The following is an 8,297-nucleotide window of genomic DNA, read 5'->3' on the forward strand; positions in this document are numbered from 1 at the left end:
GACATCCGAAAGAAAAGCCATTCCAGGTAAACAAACATAAAAAAGGTAAACAAATATATATTTTTAGACATTGAAATGAATAGATAGCTACTTCTGGCCTAGCTATTTACTCATTTCTTATGCAAAAGGTATTGCAGAAATAGCCTTGTTTTATTAATCCGTGAATCCTCTCTCAAATTACCAACATATAACCTCTCATGATATAATAGTTATTGCTTAACGTGTGATTTTTTACATAAACTAACAAGCATTCATGGCGCGTGATGATGTTTGTGCTTGCATTATATTGAGTAGAAAATCGTCTTGAAAATCACAATCTTTGATGCACTACAAATATCGCTATTGATTCTACATATCCCTAAAATAGTTACATTCAATTAGTAAAACATGAGAAGTTTATGTTCTGGTGATTAGTTGCCTCTTTCATTACGTAACTACAAGTACGTCATTGCGCTGTGTACGAACCACCGAGCGTACGCAATAAATATTCCTAAAGTTTCTTTCACGTCAAAATTCGCTTAGTATTTGCGATCTTGCAACAAGAAGGCGAAAGGCGAGTTGCACATCCGTAAAGCATCACGTTCGTTTTCTGACGTTCGCTCGTAATTATGAAATAAGGCGTGCGTACACAATGTTGCACTGTTAGCATTTCATTTATTTTGGTTTGTCTTGTTTTTTGCCGCGTATATTTCTCGCGTACCCTTTGCCGTGCTGTAGCTTAGTGGCATTGGTAGGTTGTAATGCTAAACTTGAAGACGCGGGTTCGATTCCCGGCCACGCCGGCTTGCATTTCGATGGAGGCGAAATGCATAAAACACCCGTGTACATAGATTTAGGTGCACGTTCAAGAAACCCAGGCGGTCGAAATTACCGGAGCCCTCCAATACGTACGGCGTTTCTCATAGCCATATTGTGATTTTTGGATGTAAAACCCCTAAAATTATCATTACTATTATTACCCTTTACCTGTGCTCTCAGTTCTTCATGATATATGAGCAAGATCGACACACCGAGGTTGAGATTGGCATTCAACACGGTCTTATCGTCACACGCACACCATCAGAGGGATTTCTGGCCGAAAAATGCGGGTTTGCACCATACGTGATATTGTTTTCATTAATCGCGACGTGAATGCAAGTATGTCAAGTTACTAATGCCATGACCCATCAGTCCTCTTAGGGCCCATTCACACTTGCGACTAGGCGAGGTCGCGCGACCAAGTTGGTCGCAAAGCGACCAGTCGAAAGTAGTCTCAAATGGTCGCCTTTCTCGAAATGCGACCATTTTGGGCCAGTCGCTCACTGCTCGAATTTTCAGTCGCGCTGCCGCAGTCGCAGAACATCTGAACCAATCAGATGCGAAGGAACAGGACGTCCGTATACGCTGACGCTTATTTTACGCGGCGATGACATTTCAAGCAGACGTGAACGGGATATCGTGATACATTTCGGTTTAGCGACTCGTCGGTCGCATTTGTAAGTGTGAACATCGTTCGTCTTGAGTAGTGTTCTGGTCGCCAGTCGCAATTGGTCGCGCGACCTCGCCTAGTCGCAAGTGTGAATGGGCCCTTAGTCACAAATTTGTGCCTTCCCACGCTATGCTTTGCAATATATACCAAGTGAACGAGACGCGAGAGTTACGCGGTTTGTATTTATTTTTGGTACCGCGGCCCCATCGAAAGACACATTACGCTTCCCAAGAGCCTGTTCAGAATTTCGCTGTAATAAAGAAACAGCAGAGCGCGTGAGGCAGTCTTATAAAACAAATCGAATGCATGAAATAAAAGAAAGGGAATGATAGGGTGTAAAAGCGTTATAGCATGAGCTAGCCATATATTCCATGTTCTCCTGGTTGTCATCGCGATCTCCAGCTCATTTTCTTCTGCAGCACGTTCACGTTGCTCATTCCACGCATAACTAAATGAAGTAAGCGCGCGGAATGCTTTACTCAAACAGCCGCGTAACGCGGACCAAACGAGCGAGAAGTAAATAAACAAAATACCCGTATGCACAGCCGGCAAACGCGTTCTCTGTGCCGTGAGTCACTGCGGTATTACCTTGCGGTGACGTGGTACTTAATATATCCGAAATTATTGCGATGTTGGCTAATAGCAAACAAATTATCAGGCTCGTAGCAGACGCCCGCCGCCTTGGCGCGGCTTCCGCAGCGGCAGCGCCTCCTCTATAGACGAGAAAACGATCGCCTGAAGGCGCTGCTGCGCCTCCTGACAGCGCCCCCAATGTGGACATTTCAAGCAGCGCGGTCGCTCCGTGGTGCAGTCTCCGCTTTGTTTACATTGTTTCGCCCGCGCTTTCCTTCGCTGCTCGTGCTCACGGCGCTCCGTTTTCGACGGCGGCAGATCGCCTGCTTGCTGAACAGCGATGCAAAGACTGCAGTGCGATTTCAAGACGGTTGCCGACGCCAACAGTTTTTTTCGTGGCGGCAACCTAAAGAAAGGGGAGCGTCTGCTTCCACGCGTGTGTGGTGTTGAAAAATTGTGGGCGTTGATGTGACAGTGAAAGCCAAGTGCGTGTCGGAGGTGTCCAACAAGATTGTATACGACATCGGGTTAGAGGTACACACCGAGTTCAGTCATTTAGTGACTTTTATTTCTCTATGGTGCAGTCACAAAGCGGTCATGCATGCTTGCAGAGATGTGCAGAGACGGTGACGATTGCGGTTGGTTTCGTTGGTCGCTGGGCGCGCACACACGGCTGCTCTCAATTTGGCTCCCAGGGAGTGGCATCAGCACTGTCGGAACAGAAAGAACACATGCATTTGGCACCAATAAGCCAACAAAATTAATTAACGATGTAAGTACTACATATGTGCATAATGCCATATGTAATGATAATGATATCATGCTGTATAAATATTTATAGTATATCATGCCTTATTCAATGCTAGAGTCATGGCAACTCAATGCATTATTGAGCAAGGTATCCTTTCACTGGTCATGAGAAATCACTCGTACAAACTGCTCCGCGAAATGAACCCAGGTCACGGTAACCAGCGATTACCTTGGGACCAGCAGCACGAGCGCAAGAATTTAGCGATACATGCCTCACCAAAGCAAATCTAGTTTCTCGTCGGGCGAATGCCCCGCCGCAGCAAAAGTAAGCTCACACCGATGGCCGGCTACTACCCGAAACGAAGATTCTTGGCGGGAAGAGTGAAGCAGGAAGAATGTTCAAGGTGGCAATTACTTTAAAACATGCTTGGATATTGTGAACCCAGAAAGCATGGCCAAGCAACAAACCTAACGCGCGCGTCTCGGGCAGCTGCTTTGCGATCTGCCGCTTACCGACGCATGCGATGACCGCAGCTTGCATTAAATACGGATTGCCACCACACAAAAGACAAGTAACGTGCGGCCCCTTTTGTTGCCTGCACAACTAGGAATTCAAGTTGCAGCGTTTGGAAAAAGGATATACTTATCTTGAGCCAGTCTTTGCCGATCGCGAGTGAACGAACAGTACAATCAATTAAATTCGTAGGTTTTACGTGCCAAAAGCACAGTATCATTATGAGGCACGCTGTAATGGAGAATCTCAGGAATAAATTTGACCACCGGGGGTTCTTTACCGTGCACAAAAATCAAAGTACATGGCAAGAACTGTATTCTTGCATTTCGCCCCCATCGAAATGCGGCCGCCGTGGTCGGGCATCGAGCTCGCGTCGTCGAGCTTAGCGGCGCTACACGTATGCATTTGCCGCTAAGCTAACACGGCGGATTTCACTGTACGATTCAACTACGCGACACGTCTTAACAAACGGCCATGCGCTAAATACAGGCACATTACTATTGCGTTTTTATCGAGCGGCCGTGAAATTGCACGCGAATGCGAAAGTACGTGACTTACTTGACTCGGCGCACTGCAGTTATCCACGCTTGTCGTCTGTCCTCCTCGTACCACCTCTCTGGAATTCTGTAGAACTTCACGGGCGGCTTTCGACTTTTCGAGGCTCTCGTGGCAATCAACAACACAGCAGTATTGCGTGCCACCTTTCCTGGTTGATGAGGTCGCGCTCGCCGTCACGAAAACAACGCACGCGGTCGCTCGCGCCGTAGAGAACACGGGCGCGCGCTGGCCCGGCGGCGACCTTCGACACTTCCATCCTTCCGCCAGGGGAGTGGGCGCCGCTGGTGCCGCGCGGGCAAACTTTAGGTTGCCTCGTCTATAGACGTTTTCACGATGGCGCTCCCGACGGTCTGGCGTGGAGAGTATGTGTCAGTGTTGCCTGTTCGGTCTGGACTGTGAGCTTGCCTTGCGCTTGCATTGCGGAGTGGTAGCTTTCCTTCGATGTTTCCGTTTATTTTTGTCACGAATGACTTACGCTCGTAAGTAATGGCATATATACTCATCAAAAGGCTACAGGCAAGCACTGTGCAATTTATGGGTGCACAAACAACCAGCGGCAAATAACGATTTTGGGGACTAAGTGTGTCCACAACACAGCACTCCGCGAGACCACTGCCGCGATGTGGTATGTTCACGCTTCGCCGGTTTCCTGCATCACCTGAGGACTTGGCATTTCAATCTAATGTGAACCAATGCACACATCAGTGAAATAACGCATTTTGGTAAACTCTTTTCGCCACATTTCCCAACAGGTTGCGAGAATTGTCAGCTCTTCGATGCAATATTTTCTCGTATGTAGTGGCAGAGGCTACATTTGTTATTCTTTCAAACACGACTTCATTCAAGTGCCTAATAGGGGGGTCACACGGCGCACTTTTGATCGTGATCGAGCCCGATATGGGTCGAATTTCTTGGTCGCGATTGGATTCTTTGCTCAATCTGCGGAAGGGAGCCAATCGCGGTCGAACATTCCGATCCAGATCGGTCTCAATCGCTATCAAAAGTGGCCGTGTGACACTGGTATAAGAGAAATTGGAGCACTCTGCGAGAGAACTAGTCGGTAAATACACTTCAACGATCTGGAAAAATCGTGTCCTTTGGAAGATGTATGCAGACCCTGTGTCCACCAAAACATAGTCTCTGGTTTCACACGCACCCTACGCGGCCCTGCCCATAAAGGTAATTAACTTCAACAGTGTGGTGCAGCATCGAGCTCACCCATCTTTGAGCGTTGTCTATGTGCTTCGGCAGCAAGAGAATGCAAAAACGAACGTGTCAACCTCATCAGCGCGGCCTAGCGCCAGTGTTAGAGTTCGGGAACCGTAATGCGCTAACTGTGCGTTTCGTAGAAACGCGCTAAATGAGCCCGCGCAAGTAAGAACGTAAAAAAACGGTATTCGCATGGGTACGCGGACAATAGCATCATGCTTGCAAGAATAACAGTAACGAAAAAACTAAATTATTCACACAGTCGATCAAGTGAAATACGTGCGTGCAGTGACCGCTTCGCTGACCACTAAGCGCTTTTCACTCACGGTCAGTAGTGGTTTACAGTCATATGCATATGTATTTATTCGACAATTGTTAAGACTCGACATTACTTTATTAGGAACATAGCACAGTGAGACGGTTGTAAGTGAAACAAGAGAAAGAGCAGAGATGGCCCTAACGCTGCAATATTGTTGGCTTATTTCGCTTCAGAGATAGCGCACACGAACAATTCTTGCCGTACGCGATATCTTCAATACAAACTTCGCGCACGATCTACGTTAAGGTTCACCGTGAGCGAAGCTTGTTCCAAATTCAGACATTCGAAAGAAAAGCCATCCCAGGTAAACAAACGTAAAATATATGTAAACAAATATATCTTTATAACAAGTCCTGTTATAATCCCTATTGGCATTGACAGTATGAATGTATAAATAAATACTAAAGACAAAAATCTAGCACCTGGGCTGTATCAGTTGCGCTGGCATCTGTGATCACTGTCGCGCGTCGGTTCGCTGCAGGTACCGCGCTGCTTGATCGCAACGCTGATGCTTTGAAATTTGGTTATAAGCACCCTGCACCACACCAGATCCAATAAGTTTTGGATGATTGAGCTGTTCAGTTGCGTCGGAAGCGTATGGAGTAACCACCGCAAATCTACCAACGACTGACACGCATCGTCGGGCTGCCGGCGCCTGGTTCTATAAGCATTGCCCGACAGCTACGTACGCGCCTGCTTTCGCTAAATGAGGCACCCCTCAATCACGAAACGTAATGGTGATCAGATTCAATCGACGATATGGTCACATATGCCCAGCAATAACAATGAAATATACCGCTGATTAGCACGCCAGGTCTCGACGAAGCAGACGCGGCTGCCGCCGCTACCGACGAAGAAACACCACATCCACTGGCTGGGCTTGCTGTTGCCATGGCACACTACACTGAGCGCTCACGCGAGCACGTGAAACATGTAACAAGTCAAGCGGCACAAGGCAAGCGAAGCGGAAGAAAACAATCGAAATAATGCGCGGCGAAGATCACACAACCGAAGTGCGGCCGACCTGCTCTCGCAAGGCGCACAGTCCAAAATGGCGGCGACGCTAGACGTCGCTCGTGTCGGCCAATGGCGCTGCTCAAACGCCGGGTTGTGAAAAGGTCTTTACTTTCAGTTCCCGGCGAAAGAGTGGAGAACAATAGCCCGCCGCCGTCGGCGATAGTACAACACATTGCCGCCAGGTGCCTCCACCTAAACAGGGTTCCTGAAGCCGTTTTACCAGGGCAGCGGAGGGGCGGAGGGTGGTGCGCGCGGTGGCAAGTGGCAACGCAGCGGATAAAAACACAGCAAGACGTATTCTCCCGCTTTGTTTGTCGCACATCTAGATAGGTGATGATGAGAGGAGGCACTGGCAGCGGAGAAAGCCCACGGGTCCAGTACAGCAGCGCCGTGGCGCGGGAGTTCACACAAAAAGGTCCTCGCTCCTCCCACGCATTCGCGCGGCGCTTTGGACACTCTCCTATATTCTAGGTCACTCTAGTATCACCGAAGTAGATAGTTTCAGAATATGGCCTCAGGAGGTGCAAAGCGGAGGAGGATATAGCGAAAGGGTGAGGAGGAAAACGGAGTGCTGACGGCGTCCAGGCATACGGCCAGCGCGGCAAACAAAGCGCTGGCGTGGGCTTCGGACCCACTTCGCCTGCGGCGCCGCCGCCGCTAGAGAATGCGCTCCGCGCGCGCCACGCGTTCCCGTGTTCACGCTTTCGTTCTGACCAATGAGCGACGCGGCCGGTGGAAATGCTTCGTCTGCCGCTGCTGCTAAACGAGCTGCCCGAGCAGAGAGAGGCTCAGCGCCGACGCCGAGAAGACACTGTCGTTCAGAATCAAATTCTTTGCCACGATACATCACAAATTCAAAACACCTAAACAGCTGCGCTCAAAATTCGCAATATGGAGTATCGTAATTGTCGGTAAATTTTTATTACGTCCCTGTTTTTGCACGTTTTTCGCGCCACATTCTTACGAGGGCAGAGTAGCAAAAAAAAAAAAAAAATACGCTTAACCTTGCGCTCGGCCGTGCAACGCTTGATATAGCGGAGCTGGGCGAACGTAGCCCAGCATATTCCGGAAGAGCGCGAGAACTTTTCATCTTATTACGCTTGATGATGATAATTTCTTTTCGCGCGTCTAGGACTTACAGCCGTCACTGCGCGTTGCATAGCGCAGCTTGCAACACCGTCACATCGTCTCAATGCCGACAACGCGTTCCAGCAGACCCGCGGGTTCGAATCTCACCTCGGCAAGAAAGTTTATTTTCTTTTATTTCTTGATAAGAACCACAAATTACGGCTGGCTTAAACATTTCGCTGTTAAAACACTTATAGCTACCACCTGTCTTTCGTTCTTTTAGTATCTGAGTTTTGCAAGTGCCATCCCGCCTTCCATGTAAATGCGATCTGGTTCGGCAAGTGGCAATAAAAGCATTCTTTAAATGAAATTTTAAATATTCACTTTAGAGAACATTTTGCTAATGCAAAATTGAAGCCGATCAGTATTGAGGTCATGTTTCTTGAGCACAAATCCTAAAAGTAGCACCACTTTAGAGATATCCGGCTTTAAAGCAAGATATAAAATTATTACATTGTCGTTCCAGCCAGCATTTTCCCTGAAACGTACCTCAATTAGTTCAGGATGACCTTACCTGTGATCAGGGGTGTAGCCAGAGGGGGGGGGGGGAGCTGATGGGGCTTCAGCCCCCCCCCCCCCCCAGCAATTTTTTCGTGCTGGCATGGACTGCCGACAAAAAAAAATAATAAAAAAAGAAACCACCGGTGCCGGGAATCATTCTGGATTTTGTCTGCAATGTCTTTTTCACGCTCGAAAAGACATTTCGGCACAAACATTGCGAACTGAGGCTGGATTTTGTGGCAACTCCCTTGCACCTGGAG

At 48.2% G+C, this 8,297-nt stretch overlaps 1 long non-coding RNA gene across 1 annotated transcript; it reads right to left on the reverse strand.

The window, feature by feature from the left end:
- Positions 1-2,587: 2,587 nt before the first annotated feature.
- Positions 2,588-4,183, reverse strand: LOC125940874 (uncharacterized). The gene is made up of 2 exons (XR_007464051.1): positions 3,864-4,183; positions 2,588-2,751 (listed from the first exon to the last, which is right to left on the reverse strand). It is a non-coding gene; the product is annotated as an uncharacterized LOC125940874 (long non-coding RNA).
- Positions 4,184-8,297: the final 4,114 nt, after the last annotated feature.

The sequence above is a fragment of the Dermacentor silvarum genome, chromosome 10 (genome assembly GCF_013339745.2).
Source record: "Dermacentor silvarum isolate Dsil-2018 chromosome 10, BIME_Dsil_1.4, whole genome shotgun sequence".
Lineage (NCBI taxonomy): Eukaryota > Metazoa > Arthropoda > Arachnida > Ixodida > Ixodidae > Dermacentor > Dermacentor silvarum.